Genomic DNA, 26,535 nt, shown 5'->3' with positions numbered 1-26,535 from the left:
GTGAACTTTAATGCCACCAAAATACAGACCTGGCTTTTTTTTTTTTTCAAGAATCAAGACCCGTGCCTCACTCTCCTTCACTTTTAACAATATCCTGCTTGCCAGTCAGGACCAGTTTTCTCTTCTTGGGTTAACTCTCACATCTAACCTGTCCTGTCAGATCTATGGCCTCCAAAAAAAGCTTGGCTTCTTTTTTGTTCCAAATAGTACTTCTCTCCTGCTAAACTCCTGACACTTGACAAAGCTCAAATCAGCCTGACCTCAGAACACTGTTCTCACATTTCAGGTAGCACACCTAGAACTTCCTAGAATGCATGATTATATTCAGAAGTAAGCAATTTGCTTAACTGGTGATCCCTTCCTCACCAACTCCCTCCAATCTCTTTCCCATGGACACTCTTGTTGCATTATGTCTTTTTTATAGGTATTTCTATGTGCACTGCTCCACTATCCTCCACTATTTTCATGCAAACATGAGCAGCTGCCAGTCAACACTCCTATTTCAACTACAAACTTGGTGAACCAACTTCCTCTGCTTTCATTCCCAATACCTCTGCTCTCTGGAACACAGTCTTCCCCAATGATTATAACTCTCAGGTCTTCAAGAAACATCAAATTCTTTTCTTCTTTCTAGCACCTTGCCCACACATAATACTGTCGTCTCATAGGTCTTGGGACCTTTGTTGTGGAGGCTAATAAAAAAAAAAAAATACTAGTAATGGTGAGAGGTAGAGACCTAACACTTACCAATTTCAAAAAACATTACAGTTAATAGAGTGCCACTCTTTTTGGAAAGAAATGTTACAGAATTTCTATTTACTGTATAATTAAGGTATTTCATGTAAGTATATGCTGAATGGATACAAAGGAGCTAGGATGGAACAATGGATGGGAAAAGTGGAGAAGAGGAATCTAAAAACAAAAAATTAGCAGTGTCCTTGACAACCATTTAACAAAAGCTTTGCAACAGAGAAGGTCCAAATATCTGGCATAGTGATTCAAATATCTAATTATAAATGGAACCAGAAACACCATGAGATTTATGAAATTCAGGGTAAATAAATTTCATATCTGAGTAATTGGGGACTAACGTTCCCCATGATTGTGGAAAGTTTTCCTGCTTGGCTACAATGTATATATATTAAATGTGGCAAGAAACTGTATTCTTGTTTTATTATTATTATTATTCCTGATACCTCCAAGGAGTCTGAAGACTCATCGTGGGAGGACATCTTCAACTGTCTCACACCTTACCTCTACTACGAATCAACGCCATCTACCGCCCACCTTTAATCCTATAGTAAGCATAAGCATGAAGAACAGCAAGTGATGTGAAGTCAACATCTTCTATATACGAGTATACTAGTCATGAAAGTCACTTATACTGACACTTGGATACAGGATTAAAACAAGAATATAATTTCTTGTTAAGTATAGAATATATACTGTAACCAAGTGGAAAAACTTTCCACAACCATCTCTCTCATCCAGAGTATTTAACAAGGTTACATACTTTTTTTTTCTTCTCTCTTCTTATACATGGAAAATATATGACTTATGCATACATTGATTATCTTGGTATCTTCTTGGATCTGGCTCCCACTGATGAGACCACAATAAAGGACAAAACCAGCCAGAGTAGTGACCATTCCCCATAATGTTTCTGTAGTACAGGATGGGATACTAAGACAATCAATAGCTTCTATATATAAGTAGATAAGTCATGAAGTTACTTCATGACTATGCTTAGATATAGGATTAAAATAATATAATTTCTTGTGGAGTATAAATTCCCCCCCCCCCATACATCTAAATGTTGCTATTGTAACAATACAGAATAGACTGTATTCTTATAAACAATATCCAAAAAAATTCACTACTTTTTTTTTTCAAGAAAATATGTTACAATGAACACAACTGCAAATTATACGTTGATTAACAAAAAAGTGAAAAAGCAAGAAAATTTAAACATAAAATGTTTTTTTAAATCTGTTTAAAAAAAAAAACACATTTTAATTAACACAAACATGATTCATCCTTATATTTTAATAACAAAAAAAAGAACACCCAGAAAATTATAACAAAAAATTTTAATGAAGGAATGATTTAAATTTTTTCAAATCTAGGAAATTACTATTTGTTAACTAATGAACAGAGCAACACCTTCAGTGAGACAGGCCAGAAGTGTTCTCAAAAAAGAGAAAGTCAGTTTTACTGGATGAAGCTCATTTTTCAAAGTAACTTAGGATCAGAATTGCCCTGCTTATTTTTGGAGGGGAAAAGGCAAAGTTTCTGTTCTCCTTATGTTGTAGTTGGTATGCAAGGAACAGTAATTTCTTTCACAGTTAACCATGATACAATAACATCAGCATGTAATAATATTAGCAACATATTCATCTCTATCAGCTTGTTCAGTGATGAAAAGTTTTATACTCAAGTTTAGGTTCACTAGTTTTGTTTTTGTTTATAAGAAATCCACTAGCATAATTTTTCCTTTTTTGAAGGAACATAACAGGTAAGCAGTTCACCAATTCATAAAATTACAATGAATAACAAAAGCTTGTTTTTAAAAAAAAAAAAAAAAACTATCCAAATGTTCCAAAATTCAACCATGCACATCTATTTACACTGTGAATGAAATCTCTTTACTGAGTGTCATGCGTGACACATGATCACAGAAGGTTTATTTTATTCTAACAAATAATTTCTGCAAATGCATCTTTACCTTTTTGCAACTATATGCAAACCGCTTCAGCAGTTTTTTTTTTTTTTTTTTTTTTTTTAACCAGTTAAATTTCCTTCTTTAGCTTAACCACTTTTGCAGAGCTTTCCACATCATTTCAAGGCTTACTATAATAATAGTCTTTCACCATGATATGTCTGTACACTGTGAGTGCAAACATGCATGCATTATATGACCACAGAATGGCTTATTGCACCTCTTTTCCAATCAATGCTATCCTGATAATATATCTTGTTATAATGTGCAAGACTCAGTAGCACACCCAGGGTGGAGGCCAAGGGCCCCCCCCCAAAAAAAAAAAGAAAAAGGAAAGACAACACTAGAAAATTTTTTAAAAATCTTTTCCTAACTAAAATTCATTTTTTATTTATGTTGTGTCGTGTCTTCTTTTTCTATACTACTTATGAATTAGCTGTCACATAAGGTGGGAATACCCTATAGCTCTCGGGAATCACAGCCGCTGTGAATGCAAGGCGAACAAAGTAGTGCTCGAGTGGACCAAGTGCTACTTCGTTTGCCCGAGCTGGGCCAGAGGAGATCACTGTATCATTTGTTGGCGATCACTGCAGATGCTCAGTCATAGGTCATATGCGATGCATAGTGTCTATTCTCAAATCGTCTACTCAACTCGCCCTCCGCCAAGATTAAATCATGACTGCTCGGGCCCCCCCTCCAAGATTAAATCCTGAGTGCGCCACTGGCAAGACTAAATACAAAACCTGAAGACATGCTCTTGGATTTAAATGGGAAAAAAAAAAAAAAAAAAAAAAAAAAAAAAATCTAAATAATATATGAAGAACATAAAAAAAGTAGTTCAAAATCTGGTGAGAATGAAAAAGACATCAAGTGTGTACTTTTGTTTATTATTTCTTTTAGAATGAAATTTTGTGAGTTTGGTGTGTGTTTACCCCTAAAGTATATAACTTGCAGCTAAAAGCAAGTATGAAACTACTTTTTAACTTAAAAAAAGAAAAGAGAAAGAAAAATTCCTGTGCTATGGAAAATTACAGTAAAGGAAACTGATTTTGTTTTAATGGAGTCAAAAACTTAGTTGGACAGGTGGATAATGCTACAACACTCAAAACAATATGTCATAGGTTTGAATGCCTTTGTGGGCATTTCTGGTAATTAGTTTACGGAATTAACAACTTTAAAGGAAACTTTAATAAATAACGTCTATATTTCGGCAACGTCACGTTGCCATCTTCAGGAACATAAAGATATGGTGTGTGCACGCAGGCACTAACAAAAGCAAATGAGGAAGAAAGCAAGAAACTAATATTGTTCCTAAAGTCCTAATGGTGCCCTCTGGTGGGCTAATTTGGTTGACTTGGCAGTTGGGCTGAAGTTCTCAAAATGTAAGTCTCCCAAATTTGGAGTAGTTTCATGCACCCAAATTTGTTGAGGTTAGGAACGTTTTTTTTGAGCTGCTGAAGGTTCCTTGAATAATCTCTCATATTTAAACTTGCTGCGGTGTATTATTTTTGTTTTCTTCCAATGAATTCTATGGTGGGTATCTAAGGCATGGTCTGCCAGCCCAGAACGGCTGTACTGGTGGAACCGGATGTAGTCTTTGTGTTCTGAAATCCTGATATTTGTTGTTCTGCCTGTTTGGCCAAAGTAGGACAATTTGCAGCTGCAAGGGACCTGCAAGGGTCTAGGGGAAGTGGTTGGTCTTTGGTCAGTGAGTCTCTAAGGTTTGATTCTTGTTTTCACTCCATTTTTCTTCCAATAATATTTGCATACTTAAGTCTACAACTCTGAAAGGCTGCTCAACTTTAATTATTTTTAAAATCGTCTTTACACATTTCTATTTTCACTAATATTCAATTTTATTCTGCTCAAAAATAAATGGTGATTACCTCAAATACTTTGTATGTCCAAGTCCTGAACTGGCATGTTTGTCAATTTTATTTTTTTATTTTTGTAATTTTTTTTTAAATTTATTATTTTACATAGTCCGTTTATTATTTTTTAGAGTGGGGTTTCACCCACTCTAGAGAACAAACATGGAACTTTTCAGCCCCTTCAGGTCCCCAATAAGCAGGGAAATGGTCTCACATTGGGCAATGAAATTCATCTTCCACCTGAAGACAAACATCTATGCTCACAGCAGGATTCAAACACGACCTGTTGGTTGGAGAGCAGGTATGCTAACCGTTCAGCCAACCAGTCTCCAGCAATGTAGATATTGCAATCCACAATAACATAGTCAATGAAACTTTATTTCCTGTTTCTTAGAATATAATATATGTACATATCTTAATGTTATTACAATATGCTGTTAGTGATGATTAGTTTGTATCCTCAACAGATATACAGAAGGTACTTATTAGTTTTGCCATTTTCTCTAAATTTTTCCAACACATTTCTATATGTCTGGTAATGTCCCACTCTGCTGCTTAGATCAACAAGAACCAACTCATCTTTTGATCAGCTGCTCTGGTACAAAAAATTCCTCCATTTTTTTCCTTAGAACTTTCTATTGGACCACAGGAACAAATAAGTTGAAAGCTGACGAGACCTCAATAAATGTCAAAACCGGTCTGGGTACTGGCCCTTCCCTTAATGCATAGCATTATATATGTCTGCAAGGTGATGTTGTGCTTTGCATTATGGGAGATACTAAGAAAAGTAGTGATTAGAGCTTGGTCCACCTTTACCATGAGTTGCATCAGTTTGAAGATACGTCAGACGCAAACTTTGCTTGCTTACACTTGGATAAAGGATTAAACTAAATTTATTATAGTCTAACCAAGTGGGAAAAAACTTTCAACATCTTTCTCTAAACACAGAGTAATTTAATAATAAGGTGAAACACCTTTTGGCAACTCGTATAGGTAAATATGACTTCTCCATTGCTTCCACCTTAGTATCACCACCTCTGGGTCTGGCTCCCACCAACGAGACCTCAATAAAGGTCGAAACCGGTCTGGGTAGTGGCCCTTCCCTTAATGCATAGCATTATACATGTCTGCAAAGAGATGTGCTTTGCATTATGGGAGATACTAAGACAAGGAGAGATGAGAGTTTGGTCCACCTTTACCACAAGTTGCCTGAGTCCTGAAGATACTTCAGGTACAAACTTTGTTTGCTTACACTTGGATAAAGGATTAAACTAAATTTATTATAGAACAAATAAGTTGTATTGTCCAATTGATTATTCTGATGTTTGCTGACATCACTCTACTTGATACTGCCTGCCATTCAAGAAGATTATTTTGTATTTGGTGTTCAAGACTATAGCTACTCCTTCCTGTCCCTCACTCTCTGAATATAACATCTTGTATCTGTTATTTAAAAAGTCTCACCCGCTTTGTCTTCATTTCAGTAACACCAATTATGTCGATGTGATATTTCTCTGTCGTCCAATTCCATTTCTTTTCCATTGATACTTCTTCTGTTTATGATGGCTGTCTTGAATTCTACTGATGTCGAGTTTGTGTGTGTTTTAGCTTTTAGCACGGTTTTCCTGATGAAAGCAGGAGCCTTGTTTCACTGGTTGGCACCTCAAATGGCAAGACTTTTCATCTCATTGTACAATCACTGTCATTTGGTTTAAGCCAATAAAGAATATAATTTGGTCAGCTAACTCCCCCCCCATCCTTGTTTGTTCAATAACAATATAAATTATAAAAGGAGAGGGTGTTACAGAATAGAAATAGATGTTTTTCAATACATGTTACAAGAATAAATTAACCTTGGAAGCTGTATAAGAGAATTTTTATTTTTTTTACCTTAGAGCATAGCAACTAAGTGGAATGGATTACCAGAGGCATTATGTGAAAATAATAGTTAGCATGGACCCTCCATAATTAAACAATTTACTTGACTATGAGGGGGGAATGAGTCTAATATATTACTGGAACATGAGATGTAAGCATGTCATGCTAACAGAGGTTGTTTTGAGAGCTTCTGAACAACCTTCATTACTTGCATCTTGAACTATCCAATAAGCAAAACTCTCTCTCTCTACACACACACACACACACACACACACACACACACACACACACACAGTAACCCCCCCCCCGAGTTACGTAAGTAATGCGTTCCGTAAACCTTTACGTAACTTGAATTTCTAAATTGCTTAAGTGTAACTTCGTACAATATTTATTATATGTATGTATATATACAGATATGTACAGTATATTATTTACACAGTATTATTTTATAAATGAAACATCATGCAGCAGTATTTATTCGGATATAAATTATAAAAGTATGAAAAATATATAAAAGAATATAAAAACAAACTGACATAACACTTTTCAAATTAAAAAAAAGTCTTGTGACAGCTAATTTAGTTCTGTAGTGGGAGAGTCGGTGGTGGATGGTTGTGATGAGAAATGCTGTTCTCTGGCAACTTCTACCCCTCTCGATGTTGAAGGCTGAGCGTAGTCGGGGTCATCTGAGTTGTCATCTTGACGTTGTTGTAAGCGGCATCTCACAAACATGTCTAGAGTAGATTGTGCAGTCACACGCTTTTTGTCATCTTAGATGGCCTTGTAGCTAGATATCAGAATGGATACGGCGGCTAACATTCTCGAACCGCTCGGTGTTCAGATCCACTGATTCTAATTTTGCTAGTGCCATGTTTACCAAGTTAAAAGCCTCGGCTTTTAACTTTGTTGTAAATTTCTTAATGTCTGGAGTTGGTGGTTCAATCGGCATAGTATTTTCTTTGGAATTTCGGAATGCCTCCAACTGAATAAGGTCATCATTAGTAAGCTCTTCATCGTGACTCAAAAGAAGCTCGTTAACGTCAACGTTATCCACTTCCAGCTCTAATTGCTCTGCCAGTATGCACACACACACGTCTCCGTCGCTTGCTGTAATTCTTGTGTCAACTCAACAACCATATCAGTCATTGTCTGCTCTCCTTCCTTTAAATGATTTTGCACCATTTCTGGGCAGAGTTTCTTCCACTGTTGTCCGCTGGACTTCATCCCATGTCACCCCGATGTTTTTGATAGCATCAAGGATATTATAATTCTTCCAGAAATCACAGAGAGTAATGACCTCACCACTACCAATGGCCTTGATTGCTTGGGAAAATATACACCGCAGATAGTAGGCTTTGAAAGTCGCAATAGCGCCTTGATCCATAGGTTGCAACAGTGCGGTGGTTCAAGGAGGCAGGTAAACAACTTTTATGTCAAAATGAAAGTCATCCAACTCTTCCGGGTGGCTTGGGGCATTGTCCAGGAGGAGAAGCACTTTAAACTTTCTTGGCACAATATTCCTTCACCTAATGAATGAATGAAGTGGTTATTGAACCAGTCTGCGAACAGCACACGTGTAACCCAAGCCTTGGTATTTGATTTCCAGATTACGGGCAGTATACTTGGGTTAATGTTTTTAATGGCCCACTGTCTCTGGGAATAGTACACTGTAAGCGGTTTAAATTTCAAGTCCCCTGAAGTGTTGCCGCCAATCATGACAGTGATCCGATCTTTTGTGACCTTGAATCCAGGCATAGATTTTTCCTCTTTAGCAATAAATGTCTGTGTTAGCATCCTCTTCTAAAACAGAGCCGTTTCGTCAACATTAAATATTTGCTCAGGCAAATATTCCCCTCCTCAATTATTTCTGCCAGAAGTTCGGGAAATTTACTTGCCACGTCTGTATCTGCACTTGCTGCCTCACCCGTGACTTTGATGCTGTGTAGATTTGTATGCTTCTTGAATCGTTCGAACCATCCAGCACTAGCTTTAAATGCACTCTTCGTGATGTCGGCCTTCTCTTGTAAATCTTTATGTAAAGACATAACCTTCTCCTGGATAATCAGAAAACTCAACGGTATACACTTCTGTGTTAGATCCTCAATCCAGTGAGACAACAATTTCTCCATCTCTGAAATCGGGCCCAGCCTCTTCTTGGAAATGATTGTGCCCTTCAACGTTACTGCACCTTTCATGCTTTCAACAATGAACTTTATCCTTCACTATCGTATTCATTGTTGAAATAGGTCGATTTATATCCCGAGCTATTGTTGATATAATTTTCCCATCTTCATACATACGAATTATTTTCAACTTTTCTTCTAAAGTAATTGCAGACCTTTGTTGTTTAGATTTATTACCAGCGCTTTCGGTTTTGCGTTTCGAATCTATTTTAAGGGTAAATAAACAACGAACACAAACAGTGATAAACAAGTGACTAAACTAACCGCATGAGGCATGGGCTACTGATGGTTCGGGGAAAGGAGGAATTGTTTATGGAGTCCTTATTTCTAATTGGTAGGTTTCAGTTTGAATGTTACGGCTTTTGCGCACTTGCCCTCTGCTGCTCTTGGTGTTTACCAGTAATCTGTCACTGCCTGTTACATTTGCTGTGAATGCTGAGTCTAGTTAACATTATGTTGTTGCATACTGCAATGGATGTCAAAGACGCAAAAGCCTCAAACATGTTCATATGCGCTAGTAGTTGTAATTTTCGAGATTTATTAGGAAACTGTGAATTTACATAAGTCAGGAGGGTTACTGTATATATAATATATATGTAAACAAGTTTTTACCATGGGAATAATGTATATTAGGGTTACCAAGTAATTATATAAACTTGGTTATTTTACTCCTAATCCCAAGTAAGCAAACAGTTAAGTTTGCGCCTGAATTTACTTCTCTCTCTCATATATATCACACACACACACACACACACACACACACACACACACACACACACACACACACACACACACACACCCCTATTTAACCTCTTTTTTATGCGATAGATACATTCCTAAAAATTACGCGTAAAAAGAAAAAGTGAAGATTGGTTCCAGACCTGAAATATAAGCAAAATAATGAAAAAAACAAACATTAAATTTGTTAGGATCATACGATTTTTATTTATGTTTCATGGAGAACACACACACATATAATGAATTTTAATAACTTTAAAAAAAAACATACATTTCAGTTGTTTGTTAAGGATTCTATAAAGAAATTATGTTATTCGCTATCAGTTTCTGACAATAAACGCGAAAACTTTTGTTTTCGTGAGACTGTAATATCACTAGAACTACTAGATATGGTATTATCGTCATCGACTTCCGCCTCAACTTGTGGAAGTCTTCTTGTCATGTCTTGAACAAAAGTACCACTGGTTGTTTCAGTAGTTTTAGGCATGAACTCAGTTATTAATCGCTGTGTTGATGCTTTAGATAAGTCGCAACATAATTCTCTGTATGAAGACATTAACAACTTAAGCTCACGTGAAAACTTCAAAGCACGTTTTTTTCATTTGGATCATGTGGGGCAAAATAATTGCCTAAATCACTGGCTAGTTTAAGACCTCCTTTAATAATATCAGCAGTAAAAGTAGGATTATCTTGATCATTATCATTAACGTCTTCGCTTTCAGGAGTCTCAGAAACAATCTCCACTATTTCGTCTTCGCTAAGAGGTTTATCGATTAACAATTCTTCGATATCTGCCGACGTAAGATCATCGAATCCTTTTTTGCCAAATTTCACATGCCAAACTTATTATATTCGGGAATTCTGCAGTATGATCGAAGGGAACAGGAGCATTCTCTTTAACACATGCGGGCCAAGTAGCTTTCCAGCATGCATTCATAGTTTCTGGTCTCAATTCAGATAATGATAATCAAACCTGATCAATAATCCATAATTGGAAATTTTTTTTCACTCATCCATAACTGACGGTGTTTCATCATCATTTAGCTTTTCCAAATGCACTGAAATGTTTGTCTGACATAATATGTTTAAAAAGTCGCAATTATACCCTGACCTAGCAATGATGTGGTATTGGCGGCAGAAAAAAAAATTGCACATTTGGGTGTTCTACGGCAGGATGACCAGGTGCATTTTCAAGAATCAAAAGCACTTTAAATTCGAGACTCTAGTCATTCAAATAGCATCTAACTTCTGGCACAAAATGCCACTCAGTGAAAACATCAATGGTCACCAAAGCTTTTTTGTTGGCCATCCAATGAACTTGCAATTTTTGAAAATCTACGCCTTTCATTGGCCATGGTCTTAATGATCGATTTATGAGCAGTAGTTTTAATTTTAACATCCGATCTCCTAAAGCGTTCGAACAAAATAGGAGTGTTATGCGATCCTTTGCTGCTTTGAACCCACCAACATTTTTTTGCATTTTTGATAAATAAGTTCTGTTTGGCATTTTTTTCCAGAAAAGGCCCGTTTCATCCATATTCCAAACTTGTTCACAAGTGTAACCTCCATCTTCAATTATTTTAGCAAGTTTTTGTGGAAATGCTTTAGCAGCTGTTTCACCTTTAATTTTTATATTATGAAGAGCATGTCTTTTAATAAACTTAGCCAGCCAACCATTGCTTGCATGAAATTCATATTTTTTCCTCGATTGAGATGAAGTATCTGGCTGCAGTTTTTTAATCTGTTCATAAAATCTAAATGCTGATTGCTTGATGGAATTTCCATCAACTGGCATTCTTTTTTGTACATTATCTTCTATCCACATCACTAAAGCTTTTTCGGCCTTTTCTAGAACAACATCTCTTGTGTATGATGATAATTTCGCACTCTATTTTGTACCAGAACATACCACTTTTCTAATAGCCTCTTCATTTTTCTTTATAGATCTGACATTTGATTCACGGACTCCAAAATGTTTACCCACAGCCGTCGCACCTTCCCCAGTTTGAAGACGATCTAAAATTTGAATTTTCATATCCAAGGAAACGGCTTTCCTTTTTTTTTTCCGGTTATCAGCAACATCATGTGAGGACTAGATTAAAATCTTAGGTTAATGAAATGAAAGTCTGAAAATTACATATAGCTTACCATTTATTATTTCTTGGCAAAATTATTAATTTTATAACACAATTTTTATTTCGATTTCACTTAAAAAATAGAAATGCGAAAAATGCAGTAACTATGTTGTCTACTCAAGCACCAAATTCAAACTGCTAAGAACTGCTTTTTTATGTGCAGTCATTTATGTAATTCGGGGAATTCCCAATAAATGAAATTCGTAAGAATTTAGAATTTTCTAGACTAACTTTAGGTTGGTCGTGTAAAAGTGAATAAAAATCGCGTAAAAAGAAATTATTTTTGATATTCCAATTCGCGTAACTCCGAATTCGCGTAAAAAAAATTCTCACAAAAAGAGGTTCAGGTGTGTGTGTGTATAAATAAAAGAGAGAGAGAGAGAGAAGTAAATGCAACACTCCATTTTTGTGGCAATCATTTTGGGAAACAATGAAACTGCCAAACCATATAAATGAATCAACAAATTAATAACTATATCTGAAACCAAGATTCAATAAATAGTCATTAATAGTGAACGAAAAGCTTTTCCTAACAAATTACTTCAATTAATCTTATTCCCAAATTATGAAGTGTTGAAATCAAAGGGAGTGAATCAAATCAAATAGCAACCAACATTTTCTAAATTCTTTAATCCCAAATTTCAACAACAAATAAAAAATTACAAAAACAAATTCCCAAATCTGTTAGAAAAATGCAATTAAAAACATACATTCTTTTCATTTTCTTTGCAGAAAGCACACCACAAAGATTGATAGTATCAAACAAGTTAACAGTCTATTGATTTTTTCACCCACAAACAGTTTTCCAACTGTTACAATAATAGGGATATTACCACCTCCACTTCTTTAATTTTATGTGGAGAAAGTCCTTGATTCCGACTTATTAAATATCTTCATTTTCATTAGATATTTCATCATTAACTCTAATGTCACTATTAGAAAACAAACATAAACAGACTGCTAAAGCAAGACCTTCCTTAAAAAAAAAAAAAATCACCTGTGATGTTCTTTATAGAGGATCCCAGTGCTGTCTATCTACCAACAGATGCAATTCCTAGTCTTTTTTTAACTTTCATAACCATAACAGTGACACCAAATGGTCTATAATATGTTGCATCACTCCACCACACCACAAAGATTGATAGTATCAAACAAGTTAACAGTCTATTGATTTTTTCACCCACAAACAGTTTTCCAACTGTTACAATAATAGGGATATTACCACCTCCACTTCTTTAATTTTATGTGGAGAAAGTCCTTGATTCCGACTTATTAAATATCTTCATTTTCATTAGATATTTCATCATTAACTCTAATGTCACTATTAGAAAACAAACATAAACAGACTGCTAAAGCAAGACCTTCCTTAAAAAAAAAAAAAATCACCTGTGATGTTCTTTATAGAGGATCCCAGTGCTGTCTATCTACCAACAGATGCAATTCCTAGTCTTTTTTTAACTTTCATAACCATAACAGTGACACCAAATGGTCTATAATATGTTGCATCACTCCTAGCTACCCATTATATATTGGAATTATCTTGCTCTTCTTCGTGTGTTAGGAATCATACATATGATGAAACAACCATGTCTCATCACATGGGATGTTGATAACTCTCACTCCTTCAGCACTTGGGCCAACAGAATCTAACCAGACTACTGCATTCCAATCAAGTTCTTGTAGCAGTAATAGCTTCAATATTCTTTAATACCATTCTACTTATATTTTTTCATACAGAGAGTTAACCAGGTCTGCATGAAAAAAGTATACCTTACTGAAGTAAAGTTAAGTCAGTTATCTCTAGTATATGTCACTTTTGCCATCTGCATTCACTAACAACATTCTTCCTTTTATGTGCTACACAATGATAAAATTCTCATGATTTATTTGGGTTCAGTTAGTCTTTTCACAATCCTATTCCATTATTCTCATCATGAACATCAATCTCCTGCCCAACTTTCTGTATCGCTCTTGAGCCTTGTCATCACTCTCATCATGATATCAAATCCACATTATTTTTATTCATCTTTTGCTTTAAAGTATTATTCATCCATTAACTCCCATGCAATCTATTCTCCTAACTCTGAAGGATGCATTCAGATATTGCTTTCTTCAAAACATTCTCTGACTACTTCTCAATGTTCTGTTGATTTCTCTACCATGCAGTTTCTCAAGCCAAGGCACTGCTTCAACTTCCATTCTCAGTTTATTATAATCATCTGATTTATAATTCCACACATGCTCCTTCTTAGAGCGCTACCACATGCACTGTCATCTCCCACTTCAACTATGAATGATCACTCAAACCACCTGAAGGCATAACAGTCAATATAGGAAGATATTACCGTATTCCTGTAACATCTTCCTCTGTTATACGGTGTTTTTCAATAGAAAATAGTAAACATTTTGGTAGCTGGTATTATTGATTATTCTGAGTAAAAAAGTTCATATAAATATGTGTCCAACTGCCAACAGATGTGGAGATACAACTGTTTGAAACTGGCACATAAAAAGCTATTATGAGGGATATTAAAGAACAACAAACGACATTGTTTGTATTTATTGACTGTTTGAATGATACAAAACACAGGTAACTGTCAAATATTGTAATTTACAGTTCATAATAAATGTTCAAAAATTCTACCGCCAACTTCACTGCATTTTGCAACTCTTGTGGTAATAGTATGTGTTGTTCTTCTGAGGTCGTCTGACATTTTTTTTTTATTAGGGAAGCATTATCCATAATGCAAGTGATCAATTCATCTCTTGTATTTTCCTTTTCTTTGTATACTTTGCTTTTCATCCATCCTAATGGATGAAAAGACCATGATGGCCAATGAACTGCAGCCGATCCAAACACCGGACAACTATAACATGCAAGAGTTTCGTTGTGCTGAAAGAACATACCAATCCTTGTAGCCAAGGGTACATCCCCAATTTCTTGTTTCATTTTTGAAACAAGAAATTTCCTGTTTCAAACTGCTGTATTAATGCATCCATTGATAATTGGACACATGTCCATAAGAACTTATTTTCTTCAGAATAATCAGCACTACCACCTACCAAAATATTTACTATTCCTCCTGAAACACTCCATATTGAAATTAAACATCAAGGAGGTAGCAAAATGTTTTTGAAAGCTGCTAAAAGAGCTTAGAAATCAATGAGAGAATTCACAAAAGTAACTATAGATTACATACGGAGAACATAACTGAAAAGTATGGATATCCTATTTTTCCAAAGTGATTACTTTGAAAAATTATTAAATGAGGTGCTCTCATTTAACTCATTCAAACTTGAAGCTCTTACTCTGCTCCTTACTCCCTTGCTCACATCCTCCTTATATAGTTTCCAGGAATGGCATAGTATTTATGAAAATTCATTAACGAAATGAAATGCAGAAAAGTAGCTGGAGGAGGTGCTATGTGATCTAAAATGCTAAAATATGGTAGTACAAAAATTTTATGGTGGCTATACTGCATAATTCAGAAGACTTGGTCAAAAGATCAAATCTCAGATGACTGGAGAACTCTCTCAACATACCAATTTTAAAAGTGAAATAAAATGCAAGAATTATTATTATTAACATCAGCTCGCCACGGAGTCAAAAGTCATCATTGGAGGACACAATGTCACACACAAAACTCAAATGACTCTCACCAATCACTTTCCATGCAAAGAATCTGCTCCTTACTCCCGTGCTCACACCCTCTTTATATAGTTTCCAAGAATGGCCTCTTGCTCTATTCCTGTAATTTCATTCATTGGAAATTTCTTCAACATTAATGTGGTAACATCCCCTCAATGACTTCTCTCAATCATATCTCCTCTTATTTACAAGGCATTGCAAATTGCTTTCCCTCAATTTGTCTACATACCCCATATATTCTAAAGACCAGACGTTATCTGAGTTACTCTTCTTCTGACTTTTTCTAACATATCTTCATCCTGAAGACTTGGTGACCAAATCAGTGCACAATAATCCATGAGGCCTGATCATCTTACACAATGAAATCAGAGCCTCTTTATTTCTGCATGTCAAGACCCTTCGTGTACATGCTATAATTAGATGTGATGACCTCAACTAGTGCAATATGATGATCCCTGAGCTTCAAGTTCCTATCTCCTAAATTTCCCACTAAATGTCTACTTTGCATTCCATATCTGACAACCTAATTTCAGAACTTTACACTTTGCAACAATAAACTGATAGTTCTACTCAGTTGCCCACTTATACAACCTATTAAAATCTTTCTCAATTACTATTATTAATCAACACCTGCTTAACTCCTACATATCTACAGTTAAATCTGTCCCAATATTATTAATATGCAAGATAAACAACAACAGTCTCAAAAGAGACCTTTGCAGCACACCAAGTGACTTACCTTGTTCGGAATATTGCACCCCACTCCATAGATAACTTGCTCAAACCTATCTGACCCTATCCATTCCAATTTTGAGACTGCAGCAGTAAAGCAATTCCACAAGCTGGCCACCAGTCAGTTACTGGTGTACAAGAGGTTTCTTAATCAACTGACACATAATTTCATTGTCACTTACACTGCTAAGTCATGCGTGAAGGGAAGCTGTGTAACAGTATTCAGAGGGCAAGCTCATGTTATGGTTTGGAAAATGGATGCTCTCCGTATGGGTGACATGTTCAAAAGTATTTTTCCCCTTCCCTCTTTCTCTTCATCTTTTGAAACATTAAATATGAAACTTAGCATGAATAAGTATGTGTCTTTGCCAATAAACTAAAAAAAGATCTCCCTCCAAAATCCTCCCCCCACCAACCAAAAAAAAAAAAACTTAAAAAAGCTGCAAAAAACTTTCATATTAACTTTACCTACATTCGTGGCATCAGCAATAATTTAAATGACACATATAACCTTCAGTCATCCAAACTAGCTTTTCTGTTTCTGACTGAACCCCAAATTTCTGCTATATCAGCCACAGCCCATCTTAACTGTCCAAATTATACTCTTTCCTTCCAATATTCCTTGCCAAAGGATGACAAACTTAAAATTTCACATTTTTGACCTCCAATTACTTAAAATTCCTTTGTCACATTTTGTTTCATTCAACAGCTGCTTTTACCATTCTCTATATTCTGAAAATCACTGAACCTCTCCGACTTCATATCTTTGAAGTTCAATTTCATTGAGTACAAATTTCTAAACAGTGAAGTCATCGTTCTTGGTGATTTCAATGTTCTGAATTCTAAATGGCTTCCTTTTTTGAATTTTGCTGAACAAGTTAGAAGACAAACATAAATTTTTGCTGCAAGCAATGAATTGAAACAGATTAATTCCCTACAAGAATTCTTGACAATCCTCTTCACTCACCCAATGCTCTGGGATCTCTTATTAACTAGTTCTTCCAGGTACTCTGTTCAGGCAACTGTTCCTCTTGGTACTTCAGATCACAATCTCATCCAAGTTTCATCTCTGGTGGAAAGTCCTTGCTTCAGTCATTCACAACCTTGCATACTATGGCAGTAGAACAATGCGAAGTGGGAGGACATGCATGACCCTTCTCCTCTCCATGGTCAGGCTATGTTTTCTTTCTTCAGATGTAGATAGCTATTGTGATCTTGTTACAGAAATAATCCATGTTGGAATGGAAGCATCCATTTCTCACTCTGTTCAAATTTAACCTATCTAAACCAATGTTCTCCAAGAAGTGTACTCAAGAAAAGCAAACACTTTACATAGTTGCCCACAACTAAAACCATCATTAAAATGGCAAAGTCTAAATTCCACAAGGATAAATTTAGAAAACTCGTTTCTTGTGCTATTGTTAGTCACATCTTCTGGTCCCTTACCAAAGCTATTGGGAAGTTTTGTCTATCTGTGCTACCTTCTCTATCTCATCCTAATGGTAGAATTGTATCATCACCTAACCTAAAGAGAATGCTGACATCCTGACTTAATTATTTGCTTTCAACTCCTCCACAGATGACCATGGCAAATTTTCTAATTCTTTGTCTATAACATTGTATCTCATGCCTCCTGTGATCTTCCACTTGAAAGACATCAGAAGAATCATGAATAACTTGTACCTCACAAAGGCAGCCAAGCCCTAACAGAATTCCGTCCATTGTGCTCAAGCGATGTGCCCCCAAACTAACACCTATTCTTTATCATCTATACGCTACACCAAACTTTACTCAGCTGGCATTTACCCTACAGTAAGGAAGCAAGCCCATATATATAGCCAATTCCCCAATCACAACTTCAATGCTTTCTAAACCCAGTTTTGCTTGTTTTCATGAACTCCTGGCCTGCATCTCACATCTCTGGACTCATTCCATGGAAAGGTTTAGAGAAACCTGTGCATTGCATTTGACATCCACAAGGTTTCTGATAGGGTCTGGCATTGAAGGCTTCTCAACAAATTACTATCATATACACTGCCTTCATCCATGCGTAAATGCAACAAGGACTGATAATTTTCTCTCAGATTGATCACTACATGTAATAGTGTTCCCTCTTCAGATTTTCCTGTTAATGGTGGTGTCTCTAAGAGCTCCGTCATTTCACCCACCCCTTTCATGATTTACATACACGACCTGCTCTCATTGACTGCAAACCCTATTTACAGTTTTGCTTATGATAGCACTCTCCACTCATCCTACTTATAGGACAAGCTTAGCAGTGCTCAAATATTCTCAAGCTTCAAGATCATATGTAACAAGTGCCCTGAATATTGATCTCCACAGTTTTCTTGATTAAGATGAAAACAACCTAATCACAACTTCAATGCTTTCTAAACCCAGTTTTGCTTGTTTTCTTGCAAAAAAACACTTCAGATCATTTCCACTTTTGATAATGCTCAAGACCAAATCCCTCTTCTCACTGACTCTTACTCCAAACTTTTCCCGGCATAATCATATCACTTCTAAAGCATAATCAGCTTCCAAAAAAATATGATATGATACCCTTTTCTGCTGAACAATGGCCATATTTCCATGCCATCGTTCAGCAGAGCTAGCATCCATTATGTCTCCCATTTCTGTCAGATCTAGAGATCTAATGTAAGTGTAGCAGATGCTCAAAATCCCTTCACAGTCGAACTGCATATTCACTGAACCTGCTATTCCTAGTCATCTTTCATTCCATTAACATCAGTTCTGTGGAACAACCTCCCCTCATGAAGCATTTCCGAAGGACTACAACCTCCACCAGTTCAAGAAAAATACCAACAGATTACTCTGCTCTTAACTCTTACCCACGAATGGCATATATCTGTTATAGGCTCTTCTGCCTTTCATGTGTGGGAATAATATCAGTCTGTAAGGCGAAAAACCGAAATAAGATATTAATAGTAACGTTAATATAAAAAAATCATCCTAATTACATAGGATTTCTTCAGGTGCAAAAACTAAAACTAGCAGACAAACAAGTTTGCTAATTTTTTTTAACACAAGTGGCAATGATAATGTAGATATGTAAGAGTGATAATTTTAAAAATATTTCTAATTGTGCATTGCATTGTTGAGCACATTGTGCATATTTAAGCATTCACATACATGTTTGGTTAATGATATACTAAGATGTATCATGACAAGTTAATAATTGGGTTTATATTTAGATGGATCCAATGCCATTTCTATAGATTCTCAAATTCTCTCATTATGTCATAGCAACAGTGTAATGGTTCACACTTATCTTGTAACACTTGATGTCTCAATGCCAAGTGTCCTTTGGGTCAGACATGACAAATCTGAAGCTTTTTTGGCATTCAATATCTCAGATGTGTTCTTCAATGCACTGCTTGATAGTTTATTCTGTCTGCAGTCTGTCCATAGTATGATGAACTGCTGCACCACAGCCTATAAATTACATTACACCAGGATATTTTAGCAGGTCATGTCGAGGTTGTATAAATCTCATACTGATAAAGTAGTGATCTCATACTGATAAAGGGATGAATACTATTTTATGATTTCTAAGTATTTTTGCAAGTTTTATGGAAATGGAGCTATTATATGGAACGGTCTCTACTGAGGCCTCTACTTTCCTCGTCTTTAAAAGAAAATCTCCAATCCCATGTTTGGTAAGCAGACTTGAGATGCATCCACTGTAGCTATTTTGCTGAAGTGTTTTTTAAATATTGGATTTCTTTAGCTAGTTCATCATGTCAGTAATGACATGCCTTGCATGAGCAAATTTTTGAGCTCTGTAATGATGTGAAGAAGCATATAGATATCTCTCAGCAAGTGTGCATTTTCAGAATATAGCAACTTAATTTATCAGATTCCTTAGTTAACTGAAGATCCAGAAATGGGATTAAACCATTTGATTCTAACTTGTAGATAAATTTTATGTTAAGGTGTTGGCTACTGAGGTATTCACAGAAATCAAAAGTGAAAGTATCCATGGTTCCAGACTAAGAATATGTCATCAACATACCTTTGCTATCATTATTCTTCTAGGACTTTTTTTTTTTTTTTTCAAATGTTTCCATATAAAGATTTAAAAAATTTTTTGAAAGAGGCTTGTATATACATAACCAGAGTTCAGTGTGTACGTTGCATTTTTGTATTTAAAAGATATGTTTGAGGAGTGCCATAACCTTTGAGAATTTATCTTGAAGCAGGACAAGGATATCCCCAGTGGAAATGTTGGTAAATGGAGTCACTATATCAAAGCTTGCTAAAATGACATGTTCATCAAGGACTATGTTACTGATGCTGGAAATGGAGTTTTTAACAAAGGAAGGTAATTGTCCTATAAGGCCCTTCAGCAGTTTAGCTAGACAATTTGGTAACACAGTATGTGGGAGAATCTATCCATTCTACTATTGGGCATAGAGGTATACCTTTCTATTACACACACACACACACACCTATGTATATATACAGAGGGCAACATTTTGCAAAATTCTACTCCTTCCCTGCAAAAAAAAAAAATGTACTTGCCCAAGATCCCATGCCCCGATTTTTTCCCATGATATGCCCAATAAGCAGTTCCATAAAGTGACCAGTGATGAGGGATTGTTGTTTGGAGAATAAATATATAATATGATTGGTTTTTTTTTGGTTTTTTTTGGAAAATGTAATTTGTTAAATTAATTTCTGTTACTAGAATAACCCTTTATGTTATGCATATTCTTCTGTTATCTTAAAAGTTAAAAAAAAAAAATTTTTGTTTAGAAAGTTATTTAAATAAAAAATATCATATTTTGTTTGATGTGCAGCTATTTGCCAGCTAACAAAATCTACTTGCCATGGGCAAGTGAGCAAGCATATTTGTTGAACTGTGTGTGTGCACACATGTAGACTTCACCAGATCATGGATATAAAAAAGTTAAGAGAAGACAAAAAACCATAATAAGATGGTAACAATTATTTTAATTAAAAACAGGATGTTTTCCATTCTAATTACATACCATTTCTTCAGGTGTAAACATAAACAGTAAAGACTAACAAAAGGTGACTACAACTATGCAGTTATACAAGAGACTTATGTTTAAAATATTTCTCTAATTATGCATTGTACTGTTGAGCATGTCATGCATGTTTACACATCCACATACATGCATTCGACTAATGATGGCTAGGATGCATTACGATAAGTGATACATGAGTATATATTTCAATGTTTTGGATCCAATGCCATTTCTAAGGATTCCCAAATTCTCTCGGTTAGGTCATAGTAACGGTGTAGTAGTTTAGATTTATTCCATAACATTTGATGTCTCATTGCCAAAGCGTCTTCTGAATCAGCTGAAGAGAGTACATGTGATGACAAAACTGAGGCTTCACTTCTTTGGTATTCTTCAATGCACTTTTCGATATTTCTCTGTCTGTCCATAGTAAGATGAATTGCATTTGCACCACAGCTGATAAACATGGATATGAGAGAGAGAGCGTGTCTCCCTTGTCCTAAGTATATATCATTTTGATGTAGCAGATAAATAAATTCGTAAAACTTCATCTCCCTTTAACAAATCCATGCTAACCATCACAAATAACAGTACTCTTATCAATTCACTTCTAAATCCTTGCTCTCACTTGGCTCTCCAACACTTAACCACAACTTCAGATACACAGATTGGAGATGCTGATGTTAAAATAGCTCATGGTCAGTGCACAAGCAGCATTTATCTCCTTTCGACTTAACTCCTCGTTCCATGTATAGCTTCAAACTGTTTCCTAAGTCTTTCATAATCACTGACCATATATCTTTACGTGTTCAGGAAAGATTTATAAAAGCATGCATTCATGAGAAAAAAATTAAGAAACATAGTTGAAGAAAAATCTCAGAAGAACCAACTAGGTTTAAGCAAAATACAAGTTGTCAAGACCATATTTTTAAATAGTTGAGAAATCAGAATCCTTAAGTTTCGCTGAACTCCAAAAAAGCATATGATGAAATACAAGAAGAGTGGTGCTTCTGCTACAGGTGCATATAAGTTTTTTGGTTAATTGTGGGCTTTTATGTATTTATGTGTGAGAGAGTTGATATAGAAGTTGTGTGCTGTTTTTGGTTCAGTTTTCTTACAGTGACATATACTGATGGGCATCAAAAGCAAGATGGCAGCTGCTTTGTCTGTTCATGAATTAAATTTTGATTTTAGTTGTTTTATGAAATATGAGGTGAGCTATATGTATTTGTTGTATTATGTGAACATGTTATAGATTTTTAAGAAAGATGGAAGGAGAGTGCGTGTGATGTGTGACATGAATGCAGAGTTGATGGATAGTATCAGTTACTGGGAGTTAGCTAGAATATAACAAGAAGAATGAGCACTTGTCTGACAGCAAAGAGAGATACTATAAAACAGCAGGTGAGTGATCTGGTGAAAGAAGCATTACATGGTAGTGTGAATAACATAAGCAATACAAATGTAGCCAGTCAGAAAGTGAATGAGTAAAAATGTGGTGAATGACAGAGCATAGTAGTAAGACAGAGGAAGATATGAAAGACAGTGAAACAGTAGAAAAGGTAGAAGGGTAAAGAAGCTAGTATGAAAGATATAAACATGACTGAGGGTATTAGAAAAGAATTAGTAAAGCTGAAGAGCAAGCGGAGCCATGTGCAGAATGACAGACCCTTGAAGAAGAAAATGGTTGAAGGTGCCAGTGGAAAATAAGCCAAAGATGAATGACTGCACAGAATGGTGAAAAGTAGTATGGAGTTGCATGAAGACTCCATGGTTAAAGATGTGAAAATGGAGCAGGTGTCTAAAATGTGTCAGAAGCAATGATGCGAGTGAGGATGTGGAGAGAAGACAAAATGCAGGGGATGCAGTTTGTCTTCTCTCCACAATGCTGTGTGCATGAGATAGCACGGGATTGCAAGTATTGCCAAGTATAATGGTAGAAAGCAGAAGAGAAGAGCAATGATTATAAATGGAATGACATTATAATGAAATGTACATGAAAAAGAGGATTAGAGTACATGGATGTAAGGGATAAATTTGAAGTTTATTTTTTCTTAAGAGAGCTGTTTGCTGAAGAACTGCATTTGAGTGAGAAGAGCAGTTTGAAACTGGGTAGACTGTTGATGAGAATAGGAGGTGCACAGCTATTCAGGAAAATGAAAACAAAATGCTGGAACTGTGAGTGTAAGACACCAGAAATGGTGAGATACAAAGGAAGAAAAGATAAGGATACAGAAATAGTCTCAATGGGAGCAACACAGCCTAAGGACTTGAATGATAGAGCATTGCTCTGTCATTCAATTGTAGGAAGGAAAGAGACCACGAGAAACATGTTGCACTTATACATCAATACAAGGAAAATTAGGAAAAAGGGTGCAGAGTTCTGGCCTTGATACAGTCAGTCCATCCACAAATCAGGAGTATTAGTGAAATGTGGTTAATGAGGATGATGTACTAATACTCCTGATTATAGCATTTTTCAAAAAGACAGAAAAGATAGCGAGGAGGTGGGTATTACTGATAATTTCAAAAGAGTTGCATCCCTTCCATGTCGAACTTGAAGAAAGCAATAGTGATAATGGTAGTAGATGAAAGAAAGTAGATGGCATTGGTGTAGTTGGAAGATTAAGTGGTAGAGACGGAGAGTTGTAGAATAGGTTCCCTCAATGAGTCTTTGTACTTCTTGGGGGCATGTAATAATAATCTTCTTCTTTGCTTCCTGTATTAGGCAATTGTTTGCCTGTAACATTTTCAAAGGTTTAAAAAGTCTTCTGCCCATCTCCTCCTCGGTGTCCCTTTGGTTTATATTTCCAAGCAATATTTGGCCATCTGTCCTCATTCATTCTTTCTACAGTTTGTGGTATCTTCTGTTATATTAATCATGGATAACTGTTTTCTTATTTCTTCATTTCCTATCTTGTCTATTCTTTTATAGCCTGCAAGTGGTCTTAGGAACTTCATGTCTGCAGCTTCCACTTGTCTTTTAATGTACTACTACTACTAATAATAATAATTTTTTTTTTTTTTCATTTTTACATAGTTCAGAAACCAAACATGAAGCTTTTACAAGCCACTTCAGGCTTCCAATAAGTGGAGCAGTGGTCTCACACCAGATAATGAAATTCATCTCTCATCTGAAGACAACTGCAAACATCCATGCCCACAGTGGGATTCAAATCCCACAGCCTATTGGTTGTAGAGTGGGTATACCAACCACTCAGTCAAGAAGGGTGGACAGTAACAATATAACAATAAGAACCAATTATAGTTGTTACTGCTCAAAAGATAGGTTATCTAAACTTTATGTATAATTAATACCGATTATCTAACTTGGCAAACACTGAACACACATTGGTATTATTTATATGTTTAACAAAGATTTAAAAAAAAACAGTCTGTGCGGTTAGCCTAGTAGCTGTGCGCTTTGCAACCATATGCCTGGGGAAGGAGTGTCCTAGGTTCAATTCCTGTCGGTGATGTGAGAAACTGAAGGATCTTCCTCAGCCATAACCAAGTTAGCTGGTCTTGGGTGTGGACAGTAGGGTTTTTCCCCCAGTTTATCCTGGGGTTTTTCATCTCTCAAAGCAGGCAAACCGGCCTTGAGAACTCAACACTATGGACATAGGATACACTGGGGCGTAAGGCTGACCACCTTATCCTGTGAACGGTTTGAGGTTCGATGATTAATAAACCCTCAACACCACAAAGTAAAAGAGGGGAAGGGAAGATGATGATAAAAAAAAATTAATCCAATGTTTAAAAATATGAAAAAGGATGTGAAAGAAAGAGCAAATAAGCTATGAATGGGTAGTGAATTATGTGTTATTCATGTGAATTTGGTCACAGGAGTGATGACTTAGTATGTATATGGTTCACCAACTGGTGTATTTTTTCCCCCATTCAGTGAATTAGCCTTGGACTACAACTATTGAGTTGGTATGCTTACATGCAGAATCCATGTGTAAATATGAATTCAAGTAATTTGTACTTTTATATGAACTACTGCCATCCTAGATGGACTTCAATCTTCTGGTAGCAAGCCAATAATAAAAATAAATGCTTTTTTTTTTTTTTTTGGCCAAATTTGTCAAAACACTACCAGCACAGAATTACATTTGTTTTGCATCAAGTACAGCTGAAAGGATAACAAATATGAGGACAGTTAAAGACCATCTAACTCACAATCATTATTAATGATTAATTTCCTCTTCATATGTGGGAGAACAATATACAAGATATATCCACAAAGCATACAGAAAAATCCAGAGTAATTTTGTCCTATTTTATACCAAAATATAATTAACTGAAATGAATTATGTAAAAGACAAAGTATATAATTTTTATATATGTAATATTTTTTACTGTTTTACAAAACGTTAATATAAATTCAAAATACACATTGATTATTAATAAGAAATAAATTATACACATTGCACAGTCCATTAAAACTTGTCTTCTAATTCCTTGATAATTGAGCTCTAAAATTACAACTTAAAATAAATTTGGACCCCCTATATTTCTGAATTATTTACAATAAGTATTAGACTATAACTACAATATTTAACAATTACATCAAGTTCACATTCTAAATATCTTAGGAAGAGTAACGAATGCTGCAAAAATGTTTTGTTCTATCCCAAAGCAAAATTCGTAGAGGTACAACAGATTCTATCCTACTTGCATTTGGAAACATCATAAAGATTTATATCCTTTCTGAAAAGTTATCTGATAAGCAAAAAATGTCATGCAACAGTAAATCCAATAGGGTTAAATTTAAAACACCTTTATACTTCAGTTTTACGTTGCGAAATAAGTCAATAACAAAACATGCAATGAAACCTTTCTTGGTCCCATTAATATACTTCTGATATAAAAATAAATTCCTGCCTAAAACCGATCAAAAAAATCAGATGAAGAGAAATATACTGTAACATCAAAGGCAATCTAAGTACCAAAAGCATATGTAAGATTTATAGTTCTTTAGAAGGGGGGATCTATTAAAATAAATCTCACCGCATGTGCTGTATGCACAATTGATATCGTTCATCATCGGGCTGAAATAAATAGCAATGGGCTACTTATCAATATAATCTTTGAATTTTACTTACTGATTCGGTTCGATTTACTTAACTAAAGACTTCATAATTCAAAAATTAGACAAATATTCCGCCAAGGCAGTGTTTAATTTTTAAGTTATACATCCGTCACATGAAATAAGGAGTTACCGCTCAACCCAACCCACTACTGAACATCAAATCACATCGCAAAGTGCACGAGGCGACCCAAACTCAAGAAGAATGTATCATTCACAGTAGAATCATTTTGCTCTTTTTATACATTCGTTCAACAAACATTTGATTTGAGAGAACTTTAATTTAAAAATAATAATAAATATAATGATAATAAGAATAATACAGTAATATCACACTAGTCGCAAAATTCGATAACAAAACCAATTACACATTTGCCTTCCCATAAACGAATGTAACATTAATATGGCATTCATGTGAGTACATTTCATATAGGACATACATTACTGAACAGTAGGGTTATGGCTTCAATTGTTCATATAGGAGGAAATAGTACTTCTTTTATTTGTTCAACACATTTATATTTCA

The 26,535-nt window shown here is 35.4% G+C and overlaps 1 protein-coding gene across 2 annotated transcripts in view; it reads right to left on the bottom strand.

Annotated features, from left to right (window-relative positions):
- Positions 1-26,153, bottom strand: part of LOC150102455 (acyl-CoA:lysophosphatidylglycerol acyltransferase 1-like) — a 150,051-nt gene extending 123,898 nt beyond the window's left edge. The window contains exon 1 of one of the 2 annotated variants that reach the window (XM_090399412.1): positions 26,026-26,153. The gene's annotated coding sequence lies outside the window, so the exon portion shown is untranslated. Of the gene's footprint in view, positions 1-25,930 lie in introns of both variants that reach the window. The other variant, XM_090399413.1, reaches the window with a different exon arrangement.
- Between the last annotated feature and the right edge of the window lie 382 nt (positions 26,154-26,535).

This window comes from Typopeltis vanoorti, chromosome 10, assembly GCF_054136105.1.
Source record: "Typopeltis vanoorti isolate ZY-2024b chromosome 10, IOZ_Tvanoo_1.0, whole genome shotgun sequence".
Classification (NCBI taxonomy): domain Eukaryota; kingdom Metazoa; phylum Arthropoda; class Arachnida; order Uropygi; family Thelyphonidae; genus Typopeltis; species Typopeltis vanoorti.
The sequence above is the reverse complement of the archived record's forward strand: the minus strand, read 5'-3'. Positions and strand labels throughout refer to the sequence as shown.